This window comes from Mustela putorius, unplaced genomic scaffold (assembly GCF_011764305.1).
Source record: "Mustela putorius furo isolate JIRA1106 unplaced genomic scaffold, ASM1176430v1.1 tig00003834_pilon_pilon_pilon, whole genome shotgun sequence".
NCBI classification, from domain to species: Eukaryota; Metazoa; Chordata; class Mammalia; order Carnivora; family Mustelidae; genus Mustela; species Mustela putorius.
The window spans coordinates 80,200,449-80,223,829 of NW_025421987.1; the positions used below are offsets into that span (position 1 = coordinate 80,200,449).

Sequence of the window (23,381 nt, forward strand, 5' to 3'; positions counted from 1 at the left end):
CTCTTGTCTAACTCCAGAGAACACTCATTTTTGTAACTGGGGAGAGCAGGAGTCCCTTGTTGGGAGTGGAAGAATTGTCTGGGGAGCCCTAAAGTGTTTATTCCCAACTTCAGTTTCCACGGAAAAATACCATTTGCACAAGGAATTCTTCCTCCTGTAGTTGTAGAGGATCTGGAAATCCGATCCAGTAGGCAGGGTGGTGTCCGCCTCTGTCTCCTAAGGAAGTCTGAGCCCTCTCTCCCTTTTTAATATGAGAATTCGAAAGCAGTGGGAAGTGATGTTGGACCTATCACAGCATTGCTAACAGACAGCCTATTACAGTATTTAATAAAAACAGAAACAGCATGCCTATCATAGGCTAATAAATTCTACCTCCTGCACGCTTTAAAAACAGTATGAAGCAGCTTTAACGGAGCTTCTGATAACTAATTTCAAGCATGGCTGTCTAGCGTGCCTGTCACTCCTATTGTCCTCCCAAACTCTTTCAGACATTTTGAGCAGAGAGTATTAAAGCTATGAGTTAGCAAGGGTTGTGACATTAATGGTCCAGAAAGGCTTTAGGCACGCGAGGCAATGATGATTACCGGTGGCTACTTGGAGGACTGCACTGGATCGCTGTCATTAAAAATTAAGCGTGGCTTTTGAGGAAGATGTGACAACTACCGGAGGTAGGATTTGCATGTAAAACAAAGGAATCTGTTGCTGTTTCGGGCTTTTGTTTGCTGTGTGCCTTGTGGGTTGTGAATTGCAGGCAGGTGCGGAGTGAGAGCAGGAAGGGGAGAGAGGGGAGTGGGGGACAGATCAGCTTAAAGCAAAACACAGTGGATAGTATTATATTTTATGGCAGAAATGCCTCCAGGACAAACTGGCTCCAGGCTCGTAGCCTGCTGAGTGTGCATTCCACGTTGCTTTTCCCTTGGAGTAGAATGCTTAGAGGTCACGGAAAAAACAGTTTGCTTCTTATCTGTGGTGCCAGCTGGGCTGTTGGTGGGGTTGGGTGAAGACTTTGTAGGTGGGAAGCATAAAGGTCTAAGAAAATTTAAGAAGAGGAAGTGGTCGTTAAGACTTGAAACCTGTTAGATAAATATTTTATTCTCATGGTCAACGCGCTTTGATAGCCAGAGTCTAATTTTTAAAGGGGGAAATTGAAAGATTACAACGAATTTCCCTGATAAAGAAGTACTTCAGATTTCATTTATTATCAAAGAAAATTGGGTACCTTCGTCCATTTTGCATATTGAAAGGCTGATCCACACTGTTTGTATTAACGGTTTTGTTAAAGCAGAGCAGGAGTTTTAGATTAAAAGAAGGGGCTTTCTCTCTGTTCCTGCTCCTGCTTTTAGATTAGACTATGGCCAGGCTGCAGATAGAAAGAGTGATTCGTTAGAGGTTATGGACTTGACGTTGTACCTTTTTTTTGCTTCTCCTTTTTTTAATGAATACCATAAAAGCACAATTCTCCTTGAAAGATGAGAGGGCAGTTGGGTTCCAAAGTCGTGCAGCTAACGAGTAGATTTGCAGAGGAACTTACACTGCTTTGTACTTTATTATGGGATTGGTATAGCTTGATCAGAAAAGGCAATGTCTGGAAATCACAAGTTGAGATTTTTAAAGCAAAAATGCAATGGTCAGAAACTAATGTTTCCCCAACTTGACCTATGGTGCAAGTTTCAGCATTTGTCATTGCATATGACCCTCACGAGAAGTGCCAGAAACGTAGTGAGTGAATTTCTCAGTGCTATTGCGTTATTTCCCCCGATGGACTTCCCAAACTCCAAAATGTAAAGATGTTGCTTTAGATTTTGAAAAACCCTAGGTTCTGATGCACTGATTTGATTATAACAAATAATAAAGATTCATTGAATAATTGTATATTTATAAAAGGATGTAATATTCTTCTAAAACTTTGATATTAATGCAGTATTAACCAGGAAAAAAGTGAGAGACAGTTATGTTATTCTTGTTTTCAGCTAAATATTGGAGTTAAAGCTAAGTAGGGCTTTTTCTCTTGTCTAATGCAGTTGAGTTTGCACACTTGTGAGCGTCTGTATATATACTGCCATTCACAAAGTGAAATCATTGCCCTGTAGGGTATGGCATCTACGCTTAAAGTTGTATGTCACATTTTTTCTAATAGTATGATTAGTATTATGGAACCAGACCAACTCTCCTGTCTAGTTGTTTATGTGACCAAGAGTACATGTCCATGAAACGACTATATAAAATTTCTGATGCAACTGATGACTGTGACATAGTTTTCTGCCTCTATGTGGCCAGTGCAATGTGTGACCTTGACCTTGTAAAGTCCCATCCTCTAGCCAATTGTGCTCACCAGTCCAGAACCCATATATAACGAGAGCTTGTGATACACAAACAGAAATACACACACACACTTTACATGCTGCTGTGAGAAGTTTACAGCTGAATATAATTTCTACTGTTTTCATTAATTATATTGATTTGAAAGAGATTTTCACGGCTCTTGTCTTGCCAATATCTTCTGAATCTAATCTCACCATTTATGTTAGAATCAGTTGTGCCATAAAGTTGTCAACAGGAGAAATTATTTTGCTATCATCATGCTCATAACACTTTACTGATAAACTAAAATAACTTTTCACAATTTTCACAGATTTATGGAAAAATTTGTATATTAAATCTTCAAGGTATATATGTCTAGACTGGACCCCACAATATGAAAAATACAGGGGGAATATGGAATTTATTTTCTTTGTAAGATGTGGGGAAAACCAAACTAAGTAATTTAGTCAAAACAACCTACCTGGTATCACAAACTAATTTCACGACTTCTTTATATTGGTAGATATCAACCAAAGCACTTACACATACCTTTCCCTTTCAGTTTGTGCTATCATCTAGTAGTGAAAAACCAGCAATTCTCCAGCTATCCAAAAAACAAGTCCAGAATCACCCTGGCATAAAAAAAAAAAAATAAGCAAAGCTTTAGTCAGCCTTGTTTTCTCAGTCCCCACGAGGAACACAGCCAACGTATCAGTCACCAAGACACAATTTACCAAGTCCACAATCACCCTTATTCTCTGTCTCTCTCATACACACACACACACACACACATCATTCTACTTTAGTGGCTGATATTGGACCAGACATTTCTCAAGCTAACACAATCTACTCTTCGATCAGCTTTTTCCTCTTCTCAAAAGATGGTAACAAACGAATCTTCCAAAAATAGTCTTGCTATTATATCAAATTTTAAAAGACTGTAATAATGTATATAAAATATAATCCTAGTTTTTATACATATGTGTGTACAAAAAAAAAACTAGAGAAAACTATATCAAAATGTTAGAAGTTCTCTTAGTGTGTATTATGGGTGCATTTTATTCTCTTTATTCATTTATAGTTACTAATTTTTTTTTCAAAAACCTGGTATTGTATTAATAGTCACAAGGAGACTTCAACAGTTTTATTTCCTTTTGCGACCAGGTTGCCCTCTCTTCCCCATTATCATGCTTCATATCTTCACTTCAAATTCACCCCAAATTCTAAAGGCATTTGTTGGTCTGAGCAAGATTGGGCAGAAAGGCTATTCTCCTATCAGAGCCTCTTTGTCCTTGGGTTTCTTGATTGGCACATCACAAAAAACTTGGCATCATCCTCTCTAGTAGACTGATACCTCCTAATTCTTAACCCAGTTTTACCAGAAAAGGAGTGAATATGTGCACACGTGTGTTTGCGTGTGTGTGTGTGTAAAATTCTCCCTACTTTGTAGGTAGAGAGTTTTTCAATCTCCTTTGCTGGCTCCTAATTGTATTCTAAATCTTCAAGTGTTGGAGTGCTCCATGGCTCAACTGGAAATCCCTTTTTTATCTACACTTACTCCCTAAATGACTCCAACCTCATCTCAAGATCTTAGAAACTATTCATAGACAGAGAGCTCACAAATTCTAATACCGAAGCTGGAATTTTCCCCTATCCTCCAAACTTATAAATTCAACTACCCATATAACATTTCCACATAAATGTCTTATACGCACTTCACACAATATGTTCAAAGCTGAACTTCTGAATTCCCACACAAAATGTCCTCCTGCCCTATTTACCTTTATGTGTAAATGGACACATCACTCTTCCACTTGCTCAGAAGATAAATTCTGGAATCCTCTTTGAATCTTTTCTCCCCGTCACACAGAACAGAAAATTCCATTGCTTCTACCTTCAAACTGTACCTAGAATTTGATTATTATTCCCACTGCTACCACTCTGGGCAAGTCAACACCAACCCTCAGATTATAGCTGTATGCTCACCATTCATTGAGCTTTTGCTTTTGTCTCCCCTGCTTCCACACACACACCTTCTATTCTGTATCCAACACCAGTGGCTGTTTCAGTGTTGAAGTTAAATCATAGTATCTTTTGCTTGAAAGCCTCCAACATCTTCTCATCTGACTACAGATAAGGGCAAGATCCCCACAGTGGTCCACAGGCTATGTGTGATCAGTCCAGGGTTCTTTCCTCACCTCCTTGCTTTCCATTCTCCCTTCAGCCCTTAACTTCAGCCACACTGGCTTTCTGACTCTTCCTCAAACCTTCCATGTACTCTCAAACCTCAAGGCCTATGTCCACTATCTCGAAAAATTTTCCCTTACACAGCCACATGACTCAGTCTCCCACTTTCTTCAGTTCTTTGCCAAATGTCCCTTGAACAGAGAAGACTTCCCTAAAACTCTTAAATCATACCCTCTGGCATGCTTCCTATTCCAAGTCACTGCTTTTTCTCCATGTACAAAAACAACTATATGTTGTTTTTAATTGTCTGTGTCTCTCCTGCTAGAATGTAAACTCTATGAGAACAGTGACTTTGTTATGTTCCCAGATTTATCTATAGCATCAGTTGTCAAATGAATAAACTGATGAATATAGGAACTGAATGTTCATCCCCATCAAAACCCATCAGTAACATTAGGCTCCAAGCATAAGTTTATCAACCTGAGGGTCAAAGCTGTGTCAAAATGCCCTGTTGCTTTTTCCAAAGAGAAAGATATTGAACACCTTGAGGAAAGTCAAGGAGATTTATCAAGATGATTTTCTTTCTCCTCTCTACACAGGAGGGAAAAAAATATCACATCACTGATTCCAATCTATGTCAAAGCAAATAAAAATTCAATTTGCCTGAATTTGATCTTATCCAAAGATGACTTCTTTTTCAAAAAGACATCTCACAGATCTGTACAAATAACTACGGACATAAACCTGCTCTGTATTTTTTCTTCTCTCTGTTAGGGACGAGAGAAGGGATGGCAAAACCAGGTTGGAAGATACAACTGGGCTGAATACCCCTTTCTGAGCATATAAGCCCCAGTAATTTATTTGGCTAGAGGAATCAACTAACAATAACTAACAATAATACTAGTCATTTACATTCCATTTATTGCTCTCAAAATCAGGATGGTTAGTTTCATGGTCTTGTTAATCGTGAACTCTCTAACATTCATTAAAGTACATGTCTTCAAATAATTAAGGTATAATTAAATGATCTTATTGTCCAAATTGGTTACAAATAATAGAGTCCAATATTTCTAGAAGGTTCCATAGTCTAGAAAGGAAGTGTGATGTGAAAAAGACACAACGTCTAAGACAAGCACAAGCTGTAGGAAAAGATAGGCTTGATCTGACTCTCAACTTCTCTACTTCATATTTATGTGACTAGGGGCAAATTTTAAAAATCTTACAGTTCAGTTACCTCACGGGTACCTCTTTGGGTTAGAGATTAAATGTGATCATGTGAATCAGTTGCCTTGTTAGAGTACTTGGCACAGAGGAGATGCTTAAAAAGTAATAGTGTCCTTATTGTTATTGTCATTTTATCCTCACAGTATGCCTGAATCCTAGATACCATACTTAACCATTGAACAGCTAGGAAAACTAAGATGTAAAAGTTACTCAAACTCCGCAAGGTCAAAGAACTAGTAAACTATCGAAATTTCCTCTCCCTTCAGCCATAGAGACTCCTCACAGATAGAATGACAGACTAACCTTCTTTAACGTATCTAGTGACTAAAGGCTGCCAGTGATTAGAGGAATTTTTTTTAAAAGACAGAATCTGAAGAAAAGATTTTTCTTTCCTTTACAAACAATGTATTGTTTATACAGGGTGCTGCCAAACAAAAATGAGACTTAAACTCCTGTCAAACAAGTTACATGAACACTAATTTACTAAGAAAACCTCAGTCTTTAGACATGCAGTCTAAGGGAGTGCTGGAACCCCAGCTTCACAGCCCTGAACACTGAATCCCACTTCTGCCCATTGCCAGTTGTCAAAACCTCCCTGAGCCTCCTCTGCTTCAGCAGAAACATAGGTAGTAATAGTACATTTTTCATGGGGTTGTGAGGATTAAATGGGATAGTCTGTGCATAGCTGTTAGCACCATGTGTGTGCATAACACATAGTATCTATTGTAGATGAAACTTTTAAAAATATATATATATTATTTATGTAACATAATTTATATAATATATGTTATTATAGATGTTATATATATATTTATATATTATATATCATACCACTGAGAGATTTAATTTCAAGTAAGTCCTTTAGGTCTTATTTCTTGGCATTGCATACTGCTAAAGTCATCTAGAAATATTTAAGAACCACGTACACATTAAGGTATCACATAAAACTCAAGGTGTTTGAGTACCTAGCCAGCACCAGAAACAGAATTTCTGGAAATGTTTTACATTTGTTCATTTCTGAATAGATCCAAAATGCAAGAAGCAATCCTGGAAACATCAAGAAAATATCAGCTTTTCTAAGATACCAAACCCAATTTTACAGATTTGTGTTTAAAGAACCTTATCTGACGTGCCTGAGTTGGGGGGCTCAGTCAATTAAGTGTCTGTCTTCAGTTCAGGTCATGATCCGAGAGTCCTGGACTCTAGCCCCACATCAGGCTTCTTGGTCAGTGGAGAATCTGCTTCTCACTTTGCCTGCTGCTTCCCCTGCTTGCATGCACTCTCCCTCTGTCAAATTAATAAAATCTTAAAAAAAAAAAAAGAACTTCATCTGAGTGCCTCCCCTTAGCTCTGTCAGGCTCCATTTTCAATATCTCCTGTCTCCACTCCAACTGTGGCTACCTGGGCTTTATTATTTCTAAACTGATCTGATGAACACATCATGTAATAGGACTTCAGTGTGAGACATGCATGAAATTGGCAATTACCACCGTCAGTTATTCTAGATTTAACATTACCAATTTCTTAGTGCAAAGGAATTCAATTTCCTTTCATTGCCTAATAAAAATTAGCACTTCCAATTAAACTATTGGAAGACATTCTCAAATACGAACCTACTACATAAGCGAAATTTTCTTTTATCAGTTCTGAACGTCATCTGACACCAAACAACTTCTCCAATTTCAGATTCTTGAAGGTCGGTTTGTATCACTAATGAACACATTTGTGCATTTGCGTTTCCTTCAATATTGTGTCATTCCTCAAATTCACCTCTGTAAGTGCAACTGGTCCCAAGAGTAGTGCCTCTCTCCAACAGCGTGGGTATGCTACTGTCATAAAAATGTCACAGATATTCAAGGTTTGATTTTTTGTTTTAAATCTTCACAGGCTATCGCTCCTTTTTGCTCTAAGAATATTCTGCGCATGGTTCTGCCATGGCCCTTAGCACACTGTGCCATGCTCTAATCTAATTTGCTCCCCTCTTCCCCAGTAAAATTTTAAGTCCCTGCAGGTTAAGGACTGGGTCATAGTCATCTCAGTACTTCCAGGGCCTGGCAGAGTCCTTAGCAAGTAGCTGATGCTCTATAAGTATTCTTGAATAAATGAATGAATAAGGTCTATCCTAGATTTCTTAGTGTCTAGTTTGACCTAAGGAGGGTAAATGACCAAGTGGATAGATAAATCCTGCACCTCAGAAAGGAGTGGGCATGGAACTATTTTCTAATGAGATAGCCCTGGCCCTGCCCTGTGCTTGCTAACTTCTCCTCTCTTCATATTCTCCAGCTTTTATTTTCTTTGTTTCCCCACCCCTCCTTCACACCTCTGTCGGCCCACAGCTGCTACCCTGGCTTTCTCAAGAGTGTGGTGGAGCCTTTCATTTGAAGCCAACTTCAAGTCTGACAGCCTCAGACAGCAAACACCTAAACCCCCTCCTCATCAAAGCCGGGGTGACAGATGAGCCTGGGTGAGAATTTCAGCTCAGGGGGAGGGGAAAAATAAATCAGCTGTCAAAATGTCAAGACTGCTGACTTCCTGGGAAAGAGAGAGAAGATGCTTATACCACCAGACAGCAGGGCTTTGCTTTACATTTGCCAGCATTTGTACTAAATAGGGAAAATGTCAGATGAATCCCACGTGCAGGTTCCTTGTCACTTTGGTGTTTTCCTGAGTGTGAAATTAAACCTCCAGAATGTTTTGGACATGGAAGCTCATTTTCGGTTTTCAACAAATCCATTCGATGTGTAAATAAGAATAGTTAGGCAAGTAGTAAAATATACAACTCATTTTTAAAGTATAATTTCTAGCCCAGATAATTAGTTTGTAAACTCCTTGAGAGCTGACAAGATATTTTTATAATTCTTACATGAACAGAACTGTATTAAAAATATATGATTTTTTAAAAAATAACTTTTTGATTGATACACACTCTTCTCTTCATCCTATTCCCTGAGGTAGAGTCATAGTACAGAAATCAGGTAAATGACTTATCATTATTTACCAGGCTGCTTGACTGGAGATGTAGGGTCTAGAAACCACACAAATCTTAATTGCACTGAATCCCCTTTGTGCACTCTGGTGCAGACAGGGCTCTTACGGAAGAGGATGGAGAAGTGGGGTTGTGAGCTCTGATGTTGCCTGTTTATCCATAGAATTTTATTGTTCGTAGACATCTCTGTCATTGGAAATAATATATAAAACCAATCCACGTAGGTAGCCTTCTACCAAAGGAGGATTCAATTTGGACTTTGTCAAAATAAAGCCCTTAGAAGACTACATGTGTCTGGGGAATTCCATTGTACTTTGTGACATAGTTTAGGATTTTAAAAATAATGAGTTTGGTTAGACTTTTTTTTTTAAGTCTTTTAATTATTATATTTTTCACTGGAAAGCTAGCAAAGGTCAAGTATCTGATGACATAAATCTTATCTACAAAACTAAACTCTCTTTCAAAATGAAACTCTTAGGAAGTTAAAAAAAAAATGGCAATTCAAATGCAAATCTAGAATCTTTGTTTTTTTCTCCTAGATGCAGAGGTTCATTCTGGCTGTGCTACATACAGCACTTTATGAGGTTGAGAGAAGCCTTGGTAAATCTTTTTTTTTTTTTTTTAAGAATTTATTTATTTGAGAGAGAGAGAGCATGAGCAGGGGTGGGGGAGGGGGAGAAGACTCCCCACTGAACAGGAGCCCAGTGATGTTGGGGTCCATCCTAGGACCTCAAGATCATGACCTGAACCAAAGGCAGATACTTAACCATCTACTAACTGAGCCACCCAGGCACCCCACACTTGGTAAATCTTGCCCATGAGATAATTCTTGAATGTTCTGAGTTTGGTTTTGTACAATCATTTGAAAACTTCTGACCATGTGAAGTATTTGTAGCTCCATCAAAGTGAACTGGAATTTCCTCAGAGGGATTGTATTTCTGTAGTAAATCTGGAGCCACTGGTTGTCTTTGGATTTTTTTTTTTTTTTTTCATTTCCTGGTATATTCCAAATGAAGAAATTAAGGGGGAAAAATACAGCCTGACATCTGGGAGACAATAATTCCTAACTTTAGAGGCAAAATTCTAACAGGATTGATCCAGTTTCTTCCTCTCTGTGGGAATAACCAATGACTGCTTTAACCTCACTTCCTAGCAGTTTTATTTGATCCTGTGTGGTGCTTGGCAACAGTCATGTGGGGCTTCTGTGTAGACAACTCAAGGTAACTATTTGCTTTAAAAACATAAAAATAGAACAGTACAGGACACAATTCTCTGTTGGAATGAATAAAAAAAAAAGTCGAGGAGGGAAAGTTCATATCTAAAGGAGAAGGAAGGCTTAGATAATATGCTACCAAATTTGAGAAAATCTCTTTGGATGTATAAAAGATAACAATAGCCATGGTAAATAGAATGTCTGTTACAGAGGATCCTGGATGGCTCAGTCGGTTAAGCATCTGTCTTTGGTTCAAGTTGTGATCTTGGGGTCCTGGGATCAAGACCCATGGACCAGCTCTGTGCTCTGTGGGGAGTCTGCTCCTCTCTCTGCCTGCCACTTCCCCTGCTTGTGCTCACTCTCTATCAAATAAATAAATAAAACATTAAAAAAAAAAAGTAAACAAAGAATGCCTATTACAGCCTGCTTTTCAGTCTTCTAGGCCTATTTCCCCCTGACAAGTGGATCTAGTGTCTGCTGAAGTGAAACTGTTAAAAAAAATGGTATAAAAATAGGAGATATGCTCTGATTTATATGCCTATAGGAAAAGTTGCCTTGCATGTAATTTTCATTTCATATGGTATTTAGCTTGTTTACTGGAAGAAAATTCTTACCCTAGACTGATGTGCTCAATTGTCCACATTAAAAAATCTATATCTATTCTCCATTTTGCTAGCCTTTAATTGATCAGTCCTCATTCCATGTCTGCATTCATTCAATTACTCATTCATTTATTCAATGAATATTTACTGAGTATCCACTATGGAGTAGGCACTATGATGGGCATTGAGGTCACAATGCTAAGCCAACTCACAAATGACCCCATCCCCAACCACGGAAGTTACAGTCCTGGATCAGAAAGATATTTTTCTAATGGTCAGTCGAATAAATGTAAAATTACAAATGTAATAAGTGGTAAGAGATTAATTAGAGACATTAGTGTAGTCAAGAATGTCAGGGAAAGTGTCTCTGAAGTAGAAAGGACTAAGATGCTAAATGAAGAAGCATGAAAATGAAAAAAAGAAAGAGAAAGAAAAAGCAAGTGTAAAAGCAGCAGGAATTAGAGGAAAAGCTTTCTGGGCAGGGAAAAAGCACATGCAAGGCTGAAGTATGGCATCGTCACTTATTCAGTGTTTATCGAGTGTCACACCTATAGTGGAAAAGGGTGGGCGGCGGTGGGAGAGGGTGGGAATTTCCTGCTCTGATGGGGCTTGCACTCTAGTGAAAGACATCAGGTTTTGTTTGTTTGTTTGTTTGTTTGTTTTTTAATTAATGAATGATGAGTGCCTGGGTAGCTCAGTCATCAAGTTTCCTTCGTCAGCTCAGGTCATGATCCCAGGATCCTGGGCTCAAGCCAGCATCAGGCTCCCGGCTCAGCGGGAAGCCTGCTTCTTCTTCTCCCACTCCCCCTGCTTCTGTTCCCTCTCTTGCCATCTCTCTGTCTCTGTCAAATAAACAAATAAAATCTAAATAAATAAATAAAGTTAATGAATGAGATAAAAAGGAAGCCTGTTACAGAGAGTAAATGGGAACTATCCTCTGAGAAAGGGCCAGTGTGGCTAGAGAGCGGGATCAAGCAGCATGTGGTTAAAGATGAGGCTGAAGAGGCAAAAAAGCATCTGGCTAGGTGAGCCCTTACAGGTCCTGTGAAGAAGTTTGCTTGTTATGTGAAGAGCAATGGAAGTCATCCATGGTTTAAGCATGAGGTTGAGAAGATATCTGTGCTTTGCAAATGTATCTCTGCCATTGTTCTGCTGCAATGTGGTGATCAAAATGGAGGTGAGCAAATGGATACAGAGAGGTTAATGAAAAGGCTACTGTAATAATGCAGATGAAGGTAGCTTAGACTGGGTGGCAGTGAAATGGCAGACAAGTGGCCATTTGGAGGAGCCATGTTCAAGAAGTCCTATTAGAGACTTAGTGATGGGCTAAATCTGAGAGGATGTGGGTAAGGAAGAAGGAGGTGTCAAGGAGAAGTTTAGATTTCTGGCTTGAGTAACTGGATAGATGGTGAGGTTATGAACCCTCAAACATGACTAGAGTTCTCTTTGATCAAAAAACATCTTGAAATTGTAGTCTATATTTACACTTCCAATTCCTTGCTCTCCATCTTTTTAAAACACTGGTGTATGAATTCTGACAATATTGGATTCCTATGATTGCAGAAAAAGTCACCAAATTTGGCTTGTCACAACCCTCATGACCCTCAATCATTCTATATATATTTATATATATGATATATGATACATATATGATATATATATGATACACACACAGAGAATGATTGGACTTTTTTTCTTGAAATCCTCTCTCTCCTTGATTTTAATTGTGTTTCATTTCCCAGGTGCCTCCCTACTTTACAGTTCTTTCCTATCTTTCCTCTTTGCTAGATCCTCTTTTTCCTTTCTTGATTTTTTGTTATACTTTTCAGTAATTGAAAATACTGTGTCAGGGGCCTGGATGGCTCAATCCATTAAGCATCCACCTTCAGTTGAAGTTATCATGCCGGGGTCCTGCAATGGAGCCTTGCATCAGGTTCCATGCTCAACAAGGAGTCCGCCCCTTTCTCTCCCTCTGCTCCTCCCCCTGCTCATCTTCTCTCTCCCAAATAAAATCTTAAAAAAGAAAAAAAAAAGTCTCTACTTTCATCACAAACCATCTCTTCAATTGTGGCCTTGCTCCCCAACCCAAATCCCACACTGCCTGCTACCTAGTAGACATTTCCCTATGGCTGTTGTCTTCACTTCCAAACTCACTTGGCAGAAATGAACTTATGGTAAGACCTAATAAGTCTACTCTGCCTCAGGTTTTTATTCATTGGGCTACTAACAGCCCAGCCTCTAAAGCCAACTATTCTTTGAATCCTTCCCCAACTATAACCCAAGTGCCTGAGTCCTATCAAGTCTTCCTTCAAAAATCTTATGTGTCTGCATCTTTATTCCTCTCTATACAAATAAACCCCCTTTGTTCTTATACCTTGGTTGTTACGATAATTTGCTTGCCAACTTCCTTGCCCCTAGTCTGAATTTTTTTTTTTTAAGTGCTATCCTTAAATTTCTGGCATAAGAATTACCTGGGGAGGTTTTGAAAATATCAATTCATGTGGCCTGTATTCAATCAGAATCTTTTTGGGCAAGGCTTGCAACTTTAATAAATACTCTAGCTAGATCTCTCACATATAAATTCTGAAGGAAAAAAAAAAAAAACTGTTTTAATATCTTCCCACCCTGTTTTCTCCCTCTAGCCTTTCCCAATGAGTAGGTCCAAAGGATGACCTTGATCATGGAACTTCTGTCATCACAACTCTTCAGTGGCTCTTGCTTAGCCAAGCAAATCAAGCCTTATCCAACAAGATAGGTCATCACAGTCCTCCAAATTTTGGTGTCCAGATAAATTTCCAGCCTAATCTTTACCTCCCTTTTCTCACCTTATATTACAATTGAACTGTACACTTGCCACCCCTCAAACATATCTATCACAACATCCTCATGCCTCTGTCCCTTGGCCCAATGCAATTCAAACACCCAGGAAATGTCTCCCTCCCACTCTTCATTTCCACCTGTCCAAGTCCTACCAACTCTCCAGTGGTTCCTTCTGGATAGAACCTTCTCTCAACTCTTCCCATTTTCCCCTCTTCCTTTCCCTTCATCATCCCCCAAGTTAGAGGGGACCTCTCTGGAGGTTGAGCTCTTTCAGCAGGCTTTACATTTTGCTACTTACTTACCACATAGTCATACACGTACATAATTTTTCTTTTCTTTTTTTTTTTTAATTCTACTTCCAAATTTCATGAAGAGACACATTTATAAAAAGATGCTTTTATGGAATAGAAAGAAAGTTGACCTAGGTTCAAAAATCCATCTCGTGCATGCCCTTGGGAAAATCATTTAACTTCTCTAAGCTTCATCTCTGTTAAGTGCGTGTCACTTACATTATAGGCTTTGGGTCACTATGAGTTGAGGGGTCTTATAAAAAGCTAAACCATATGAAATTGCTTAGACTCAATTATTTTCACCTACAAAAATCGAAATTTCATTATATCTAACAGTCCTCCTATGTTTTAGTACATTTTCCTTTAAAGTACTATTGTGTCCCACGCTGTGCTTTTCCTCTACTTCATACATCAGCCCCTTTGTGCAATATGTATGTGTATATTTATATAATATTATGTACATATTATATTCATTATATATTCATTATATTCATATAAGTATAATCTTAGAGAGAAAAGAGATCAAGAAAACGTTACACCAATACCAAGTAGACAAACTCTTATCTACCTCCACACTTACTCTTGCCTGTTCCTTTTCAAAGCAGGTGAACAAACAACAATTTTAACAATAAGCTAAAGCAAGCTCTTTTCTAATAAGAAAGTTCCCTTAAATAAAGGTCAGCAGGAAATGTAACAACACTCATTGTCTCTTGTTTATGGTCCTTCGGGGCATGACACAAACTAGCTCAAATTTCTCCCCTGAGCATTACCTTACCTAGAGTTTATCTAACTCACATTATACCTCCCCTGGCTGGGATCTTTTGTCATCAATTAGAACAGCAATGAGACTTTGAAATGCAACTTCTATACAAAGTGTGCACAACTGGACCCTTCCCTTCTGCTGTGTTTCTCTACCGTTGCAATAGTATGGAGAAAAACCTCTTGATCAACTCACCCTAAGGGATCTCTGAGCCTGAGAAAGCCAGTGTTACACTGTTTATAAAAGAACCAGGAATAAATTGATGTTTTCATGTTCCTACTTAGTGTTCACTCTTCAGATTTATAAGTCCAAAGAAAGATTTTTGTCTAATGTTCCTTTTTTTTAAAGATAGTTTGTCCCAACAAAGCATTTTGCTTAAAAGTGTCCTCATAGAGACTATAGGTTCTCTATCACATTCCAGGGGTTAGGAGTAAAACAGATGCCACAAGAAAGGTACACAGTGCTTGGGTATTTTCATAGAGAAAGATTACAAATTGAAGCTAAGAAAAGGATAAAGTTCCAAGAAGAAGCATCAGTATTAACAGGGCTCTAATCTACCTCCTTTTTTTCTTCTCTTTGACACTTATGTAGCAGTTCTGTGACATTGAGCAAGTTAATTACCATCTCTGTTCCTCAGTTGCCTCCTAAATAAAACAAGCCCTTCACATGTCACCCAGAGGTAGGTGGCTAGCACAGGGCAGCAAGAAGTATGTTGCCCGTGGTTATGATTAAGGTGGAGGGAGGAGGAAATCATGTCAAATGTTACAGACAGTTCATCTGGGAAGGGCTTTGGGTTTGTGATATCGATCTTACTGATTCATTGGTGAAATGAGAGATTGCTTTCCAAAACAAGGTTAAGCATCAAAATTAAGTTCAATATCATTAAAAGAGCGAGCAGATGGTGAGGAAGCAGGCCATTCTTTAAAAGAATTATTCCTCAAAAAGTGAAGCAAGAGTGAGGGCTGTTGATAAAGAGCCCACAGGGATGCAGGAATGGTCTAGATACCCTTTCTTTTGAGAGGAGGATCCTGAGGGCCTCTTGTGGGTGAATTTGCATCTTACCTCATTTTGTAAGTTACACATAGAATTCACATGGAATTAATCTGAGTCCCACAACTCAGTATAGGGGACATCATCAGAAAATGGAGGTTTTTAAGACCAGAAAACTGAAAAATAAATAAATAAACAAAATAAAAAATAAAATTTAACTTAATTTTAGACTGGAAATTAAATTTAATTTAAGACTGGAAAACTGAAGCTCAAAGACACTAAAAGTCCTGTCCCAAGTCCCACAGCAAGTAATGGCAGAGCCAGGCTTGCAGTTGACATTTCAGTTCCTCTGACTCCAGACCCCAGGCCACACTGCCTCACCTCACTATGAACAACACAACCATCTCTGCTTCTGGAGACTGTTTCACCTAGACATGGACATTGCCAGAGAGGATTTGGGAGCAACAACCATGGAGAAATAGATGCTTATTTTTGATATGGTCTCTGCTAACAAGACCTTTATTGAGTACTTTGTAAATGATAGGCATTTTACATAATGATATCATCTGTAGCCTGTGAACCCCTAACAAGGTTAAGGCATGATGCCAGGTATTTGCTAAGCATTTTCTCATTTGCAGCTCAGAACAGACCCAAGTGCTCCTGTTACTCCTGTTTTATACTTGAGAAAACTGAGGCTCAGAAAGAATACTGAGTTTGCCCAAGGCAAAACAACTTGTAGGTAGCAAAGCTGGGATTCAAACTGACACCAGACTGACTCCCAAATTTTCAAGCACTATATTTGACACCTGCCGGCCATTTGACATACTTTCTTCTCAGGCGTCTATCTGCATGGGCCCCAGCTGCACAGGTGTGGACTATGAGGTCCTAAGAGGGTCATGCCCAGAGCCCCAGGAAACAGAGGGAAGCACATGACTCATGGGCAAAAGTCTGACCGGGAACAATCTGCTTCCCTGTGGATTAACATCTATCTCTGCTCTCTCTTTACCCACTAAGTAAACCCCTAATGCATGGTGCTGGCCCTCATCCAGATGCTGAGCAACGTTTACGATATAATTCTAAATGGTGACTATGAAAGAATGATTTGACAGTATTCCCCCACATGCTTCCACACTGAGAAGGACAAAAGGGAAGGGAGAGTTAAGCAAATGAGCACAATGTTTTGTAAAGACCTCACATATTTTCCTTAACATCTCATCAAATTATTTTTTTACTTTTCTACAGTCTTATCTTTTGAATAACAAAACCAAAAAAAGTGATTCCATTCTTCTGCCACCAATCTCTAAGATAATTCAGGCTGACAACCCATTTCAGATAAAATATAAATTATGTCCCAATTCTCTTTGCATAATACCTTCCATAAGCTGATACAGATCCGTGGCATTATAAGCTTTATTTCCTTTCTACCTCATTTTCCCCAAATCAGCCTTGATCTCATCAATGTAGTACATGGGCTGTTTTCCTATAAGATCACCTTTCCTCAGTCTAGGGAGAATTTGGATCACAGGTCCTCCCATTTCTATAAGTTTTTGTTGGTGCTGCTGTTGTTTTGTTGTTGTCTGTAACTATTTTTACTCAAGCAAATATAACAATTTTCCTGGCTCTCGCTTCCCTTAAATTGTAGATATTCAAACACTCTGTTACCCTGAAATTATTACAATTTGTATTTGGAAGCAATGACCTAATAAGTTACACATTTTATGCCTCAGTAGTCCACTAGATTTGTAAATAAATACCAGTCAATTCTGACAGCACCTTTAACTACCTTCTTCTTTCTTAGGTAGTGCAGTTGGATGTTATCCATACTTCAAAGGCATAATAAGAGCTAAGGAGTTTCTTACTGGTAGTTCTTTAATATAAATAAGCAAAACAAAACAAAACTGCCCAATGCCAAAGTGTTATCTTGGCTGGATTTTTATCACAGTTTGTGAAAAAGCTTTCATATTTAATTCATAAATATGAAAATCATTTCATGATGATAATTAAATCATTTTAATAAAAATTTAAAGTGAAATTCAAACTGAATCTTCACCTGAAACTTGAACTTCTAAATTGCTGTTCATCTAAAGTCAGTTAAGATTTATGACAGAGACAGAAGATATGAGGAAGAAAACAGATTTCTTTTATTAAAAGGGAGAAAGAGAGAAAGAAAGAAAGAAAGAAAAAGATGGAGAGAGAAAAAAACAAAAAACAAAAACAAGAAGTCCAGTTTGGGGCTAGACTTGGTCTAGATGTACTTACAGGATTTGATGGAAAAAATCATACCAGATGAACTAGATATTGTCCAGTGCAGACTTTTAGGAAGACCTGTTGAAAACAAAATAAAAATAACAGAGGTATGGGCAAGTAATATTAATTACTCTAATGCAAGTAATGATGAGACAGTGCCTCAGAAACAGAAAGGGAAAGATTTATTGGCGGAGGATAGGAATGAGGATTCTCTGGTCAGCTTCAGAGATTCTTTTGGGACTGAGAATTGTTCCTTTTGGTTTACCCCAAAACGAAAACTTGAGACAGAGTAATGTGTGGGAAAAAAGAGTAGATAATTAGAAGAAATCATTGAAAAGGAATATTCAGAGCCAAACTGGTTTATCAGAAACTATTACAATTAGTAATGACTAACATTTTTTTATTTCCTTTTTTTTTTTAAGATTTTATTCATTTATTTGACAGACAGAGATCACAAGTAGGCAGAAGGGCAGGCAGAAAGAGAGAGGAAGGGAAGCAGGCTCCCTGCAGAGCAGAGAGCCTGATGCAGTGTTCAATCCCAGGACTCCAGGATCATGACCCAAACCGAAGGCAGAGGCTTTAACCCACTGAATCACCCAGGCGCCCCCATTTTTTGATTTCTTAATCATGAGTCAAGCACTATTCTCTGTCATCTCATCCTGTTGACAAACTTATGAATAATTTTTTCAGCTAAAGAAACAGGCACAAAGAGGTCTGGCAGCTTGTCCAAAGCTACACAATTATTATTATAACCTTGACTCAACCCAGATGATCCAATCCTGATTCCAGAGTCTATACTCTTAATCAAAAATAACAACTTTCAGGGGTGCCTGGGTGGCTCAGTGGGTTAAGTGTCTGCCTTTGGCTCAGGTCATGATCTCAGGATCCCTGGGATCAAGGCCCACATTGGGCTCTCTGCTTAGTGGGGAGCCTGCTTCCCCCTCTCTCTCTGCCTGGTGCTCTACCTACTTGTGATCTGTCTCTCTGTGTCAAATAAATAAATAAAATCCTTAAAAAAAAATAAAGTAACAACTTCCAGAACATTATGGTCATAGGTAAATTTAAATGAACTTCTAATAAGAATTCAAACCTGAAATGTTTATCAGAGGCAGATCTTGAAACTACAATTGATACCAAAGCACCATGCCTTTTCCTCATCTGTTGTTGCAAAATAGAACTTGAAATCCTGGTAAGATTTGGAGAGTATAAAAAAAATTTATGTTTAAAGAAAAAACAATTTTTTCTTATCAGGCCTCATAGAACCTTATTAGAAAAAAACAATCCCTTCCTTTTCCTCTGATTTAGAAGTGACCCAACTGCAAATCAATTGAATTCAGTTCTTGAGAATAATCAGTTATTGGGCTCCTTTCGAAAGGAAGCACTTGTAGTTTTGCTTCTCCTTAAAAATAAAGAACTCAAAAAAAAAAAAAAAAAAAGAACTCAAATTCACACTATTGCCATAAAATAAGTATACTTCAGAGTCAGTAGCCTAGGAAGATATAATGATTAATAAAAAGCCTGGGTTGCCTGCTGGGCGGGAGGCCTGCTTCTCCTTCTCCCATTCCCTCTGCTTGTGTTCCCTCTCTCACTGTGTTTCTCTCTGTCAAATAAATAAAATCTAAAAAAAAAAAAAAAAAAAAAAAAAAAAAAAAGTGAGAAGGAAAATAGATGTCTTAAAAATGACAAAGAGAAGAAAGGCTCAATGTGGGGATTCGTGGAATATGCAGAGCGAGTAAGAGAGAGAAAGATGACTGATAACCAGAATTTTTAAGCCCAGAAAACTGGGAAGACAGTGTTGGTTGAGGGATCACAGAGAAGGAATAGAAGAGGATGAGCTTAAGTTTGGACCATGTTGAGTTTGAAATGGAGGGAAGACATCCATATAAGAAAGTCTCCTCGTGAGATATAAATTGCAACTCAGAAAAGGGATGTAGATTTCAGAGCTATTTTCATAAATGTGATCATTTTAACTTAGGCAATCACTTTAAGGAAAGAACAAATCAAGAATTTACAAGCAACTAGGATAAAACCAAGAAGCAGCTACACTTCAGGGCCACTTTATAGGTACAATTTTAAAGGAACCTTTGGGGACCTGAGAAAGAAACCAAGAGAATTCAGAATCATAGAAGCCAAGGGAAGACAGAATTTCAGAGACAATGATGATCAGGAAGGTCAGGCCCTGCAGAGAGCCTGGGGACGGTGAAGACAGAGGGACTATTTTGGCCATTGTGGTGACCTCAAAGAAAGCTATTTCAGGAATGACCCCAGAGCAGAACAATTGAGAGGGTAAAGTGGAAGGAATGGTAATGCATGGAATCATAGCTTCAGGGACAAGAGAAGGTGTTTTATTAAGATAACAGAAGGCTGAGCACATTTGCAGACTGACGGGAAGGAGCCAGTAAAATGGATTACAGCTGAAGAATAAACAAAGGCTAATTAATGATGCAAGACCCTGGAGCACTCATTATCAACCCTTTCTGAACATTAAACTCACTTAGGACCCTTGCAATAATAACTCTGATCTGCAGAGATTCTGATTAAATTGTTTTGGGGTAGGATGGGCACCTATATTACTTTTTAGTTCCTCCAGGTGATTCTAATATGTATCCATATAGAAGATCCACCAACTCAGAAGAACAGGACATTGGATTAAGGCCACAATAAAGGTTGCTTTGGGATGTCAAAGGGAAGTTCTTCTTCCTCCAAAATGCATTATGGTTGTATTGGAGTAGAGGAGAAAGGAAAGGATGAATTAAGAATAGAAACATTTTGAAAGAAGAACACTGAAAGAAATAATGGATGGTTTCAGTCTGATGAAGTAGAATGCAAGACACTTGGAGGAAGAAGAAGGAGTGATGTTGCCATGAAAGAAACTTCAAATCCCAAACAACCATAGAATTCTACCAGGGAAAAATGAAGTAACTATCTACTTACTGTCTCATTCTACCTATCTTTTTGGGTTGGTGACCTCCTGACAAACAAACAAACAAACAAAAAAAAAAGGCATTACTGTCTTTCTCATCCCTCTTAGGAAAAGGAGAAGAAAAAAGAAAATTCATGGACAGGAAAGGTCTGGGGGCGCCTGGGTGGCTCAGTGGGTTAAGCCTCTGCCTTCCACTCAGGTCATGGTCTCAGGGTCCTGGGATCCAGCCCCACATCGGGCTCTCTGCTCAGCAGGGAGTCTGCTTCCCTTCCTCTCTCTCTGCCTACTTGTGATTTCTTACTCTGTCGAATAAATAAAATCTTTTTAAGATAACAAAGATAACTGTAATAATTCAGTTGCCACATTCAGTACCTTGTTTGAAATACAATCAAAGAGGAGGAAAAAAACTCGGAAGCCTAGAGACGTCTCAAAATAGAGCCTGCAAAACTGTAAAAAGATATATTTCATGTAATTAAAACGGGGCAATGTGTGCTAACAAGGCCAGCGGGTGCCCTGCACTGCATGACCTCAGTGTGTGGACAGTGGCCAGAACACTTAAGCCTTAGGGTTGTTCATCTATAAAATGAGAAGACCGAATTCAGTCACCTCTCAAGTCCCTCCCATTTCTAACTATATTTTCATTGTCACCATCATCCTCCAGGAAAAAAAAAAAAAAAAACAACTCTGAAATAGTTTAAAACAAGATACATAGAATTTCTCATGGATCATAGTTCTGGTTTTTTATATATATATATATATAATTTTTAAAAAATTAATCTAGTTAAAGGTAAGTCTCAACTTCCGTTCTTTTCTGTATCAAGCAGAAAAGCACTGGAGCAAATATGGCTCCCTCTCAGCTCTGTGAATCAGTAGACTTTTCACTACCTTTGCTCAGCTCTGCCAGGCACTAGGCTAGTTGCTATTTACCCTGCACGGCTGAATGCTCTCTTCCCACATGCTGCACAGCCAGGGAGGGGCCTGACCAATGAACACAAACATCCCAGAGCACCTTTCTCTTTTCCTCCTTTTCTTTTAACCTATCTAAGTGTGCAGTGTGCTCTTGGGTCATCGCAGGAGCCCTGTGGGCATGTTGGAAAAAACTGAGGGAGCAGAGTGCTGTGACTGGCTGACATGCACTGTAGGTAAGCTAGAATCTCCCAGAGAACTGTGTTTGTTTTGCATTCATCCTCCTGAGTTAGGAGAGGAATTGGTGATGGTTACTATGCAGAAAGAAGCTACAATTAAAGAGAAGAGTATAAGTTTGGATGTGTCAGAGAATGGCTAGGGGATGGAAAACTAGAAAATACGGTGCTTTCTGGCTTTGGAACAATCTGTAGGACCAAAAATTCTGGAGTTTAGGAAGCTGATTTTTTTTTTCTTTAAGATAGATTTATTTATATATTTATTTGTTTCACAGAGAGAAAGAGAGAGATCACAAATAGGCAGGCAGAGAGGGGGAAGCAGGCTTCCTGCTGAGCAGACAGCCCGATGCAGGGCTCAATCCCAGGACCCTGAGACCATGAACTAAGCCTAAGGCAGAGGCTTAACCCGCTGAGCCACCCACGTGCCCCAGGAGCTGATATTCTTTATTCTAGTGTATATTTTCTCATATTTTAAAAAACGGTGTGGGGTTCATTCACAAGTTGCCGGTTTCAACTCTAATATAATGGAGCTGTAGGATTTTTCTCAGCCTTTCAAATGCTCAATTACTTTTACTACCAGAATCTTCTATTAGATCAATTTTCTGCAAGAAGCTCTGTCTAGACATGCAAACTGAATTGGAGAATGGACACAAACATTCAGGAAACTCTAGAAAAAGTATCCCACTTGACTGCTTAAGGCAACACGTCTTTGATCTTTACCAGTATTAATTATCCAAGTCTGTGTTGATATCTCTAATTCTGCATACATACAAATGGTCTCACACAAACATATTTGACAATAGTATTACTTTACAGGAGATTTTCTTCCTCTACAAACTAGAAAACAGTAATTTTAGTGATGAGAAAATATATATAAATTCAAACTGACAGCAGTTCACAGATCCCTAATATTCCAATGTGCTCTGGTATTTGTCACCAGCTTTACAAAATTATTATTAATAGCCTGACTACAAAGTTATTTAGGAAACATCTCATTTCAAATTAGGCATAATCTTCTTCCTTCAGATTATACAGATGCATTGTTAAAGCCACTTTCCTTTCCTGTATTTGGTTTATTTTCCCTGTTTAGGGAAAAAAAAAAATGAAAAGACGAGGGAGGGGCTTCTAGGTGGCTCAGTTGGTTGAGTGCATGACTCTTGTTCTCTGCTCAAGTAATGATCTCAGGATCATGGGATCCAGCCTCGTCAGACTCTGCACTCAGCAGAGTCAGCTTGTCTCCCCTTCCTCTGCTCCTCTCTCCACTCATGTTTGTTCTCTTTCTCTCTCCCTCTCACTCTCAAATAAATAATGCCTCAAAAGTTTAAAAAAATAAATAAATAAAGGAGAAAATGTATATAATGAGAACTAAACTCAGAAGGAAGCAAGATAGGGCAAGTAATTAGGAAATTTAGGAAGTTCATTGGACTATTTTAGATTACCAAACAGAATGCTTCAAGTCTTTCCAAAGTACTTTGTCTGATTTGGTTCAAATGTATTCCTCTGAGTGGCTGATTTATTAGCAACAACAGAGGGTGTTCAAGATAAGGGTGGGAACACGGGTAACTGACAACCAATCAGGAGGCCTTTGTCTGAGAACCTGAAGTGAACAGAAAATGCTGAGGTCTTTCTGGAGGACACGTCTCACAAAAACAAATAATTCAAAATTAATGAAGATAAAGCCCCAGTGAGGTGATAG

The 23,381-nt window shown here is 38.6% G+C and overlaps 1 protein-coding gene across 1 annotated transcript in view; it reads left to right on the forward strand.

Moving 5' to 3' along the window:
• The first annotated feature begins 210 nt into the window (after positions 1-210).
• The window catches only part of KCNMB2 (potassium calcium-activated channel subfamily M regulatory beta subunit 2), a 230,515-nt gene continuing 207,344 nt past the window's right edge, over positions 211-23,381 (forward strand). The window contains exon 1 of the mRNA XM_004756622.3: positions 211-668. The gene's annotated coding sequence lies outside the window, so the exon portion shown is untranslated. The remainder of the gene's footprint in view (positions 669-23,381) is intronic.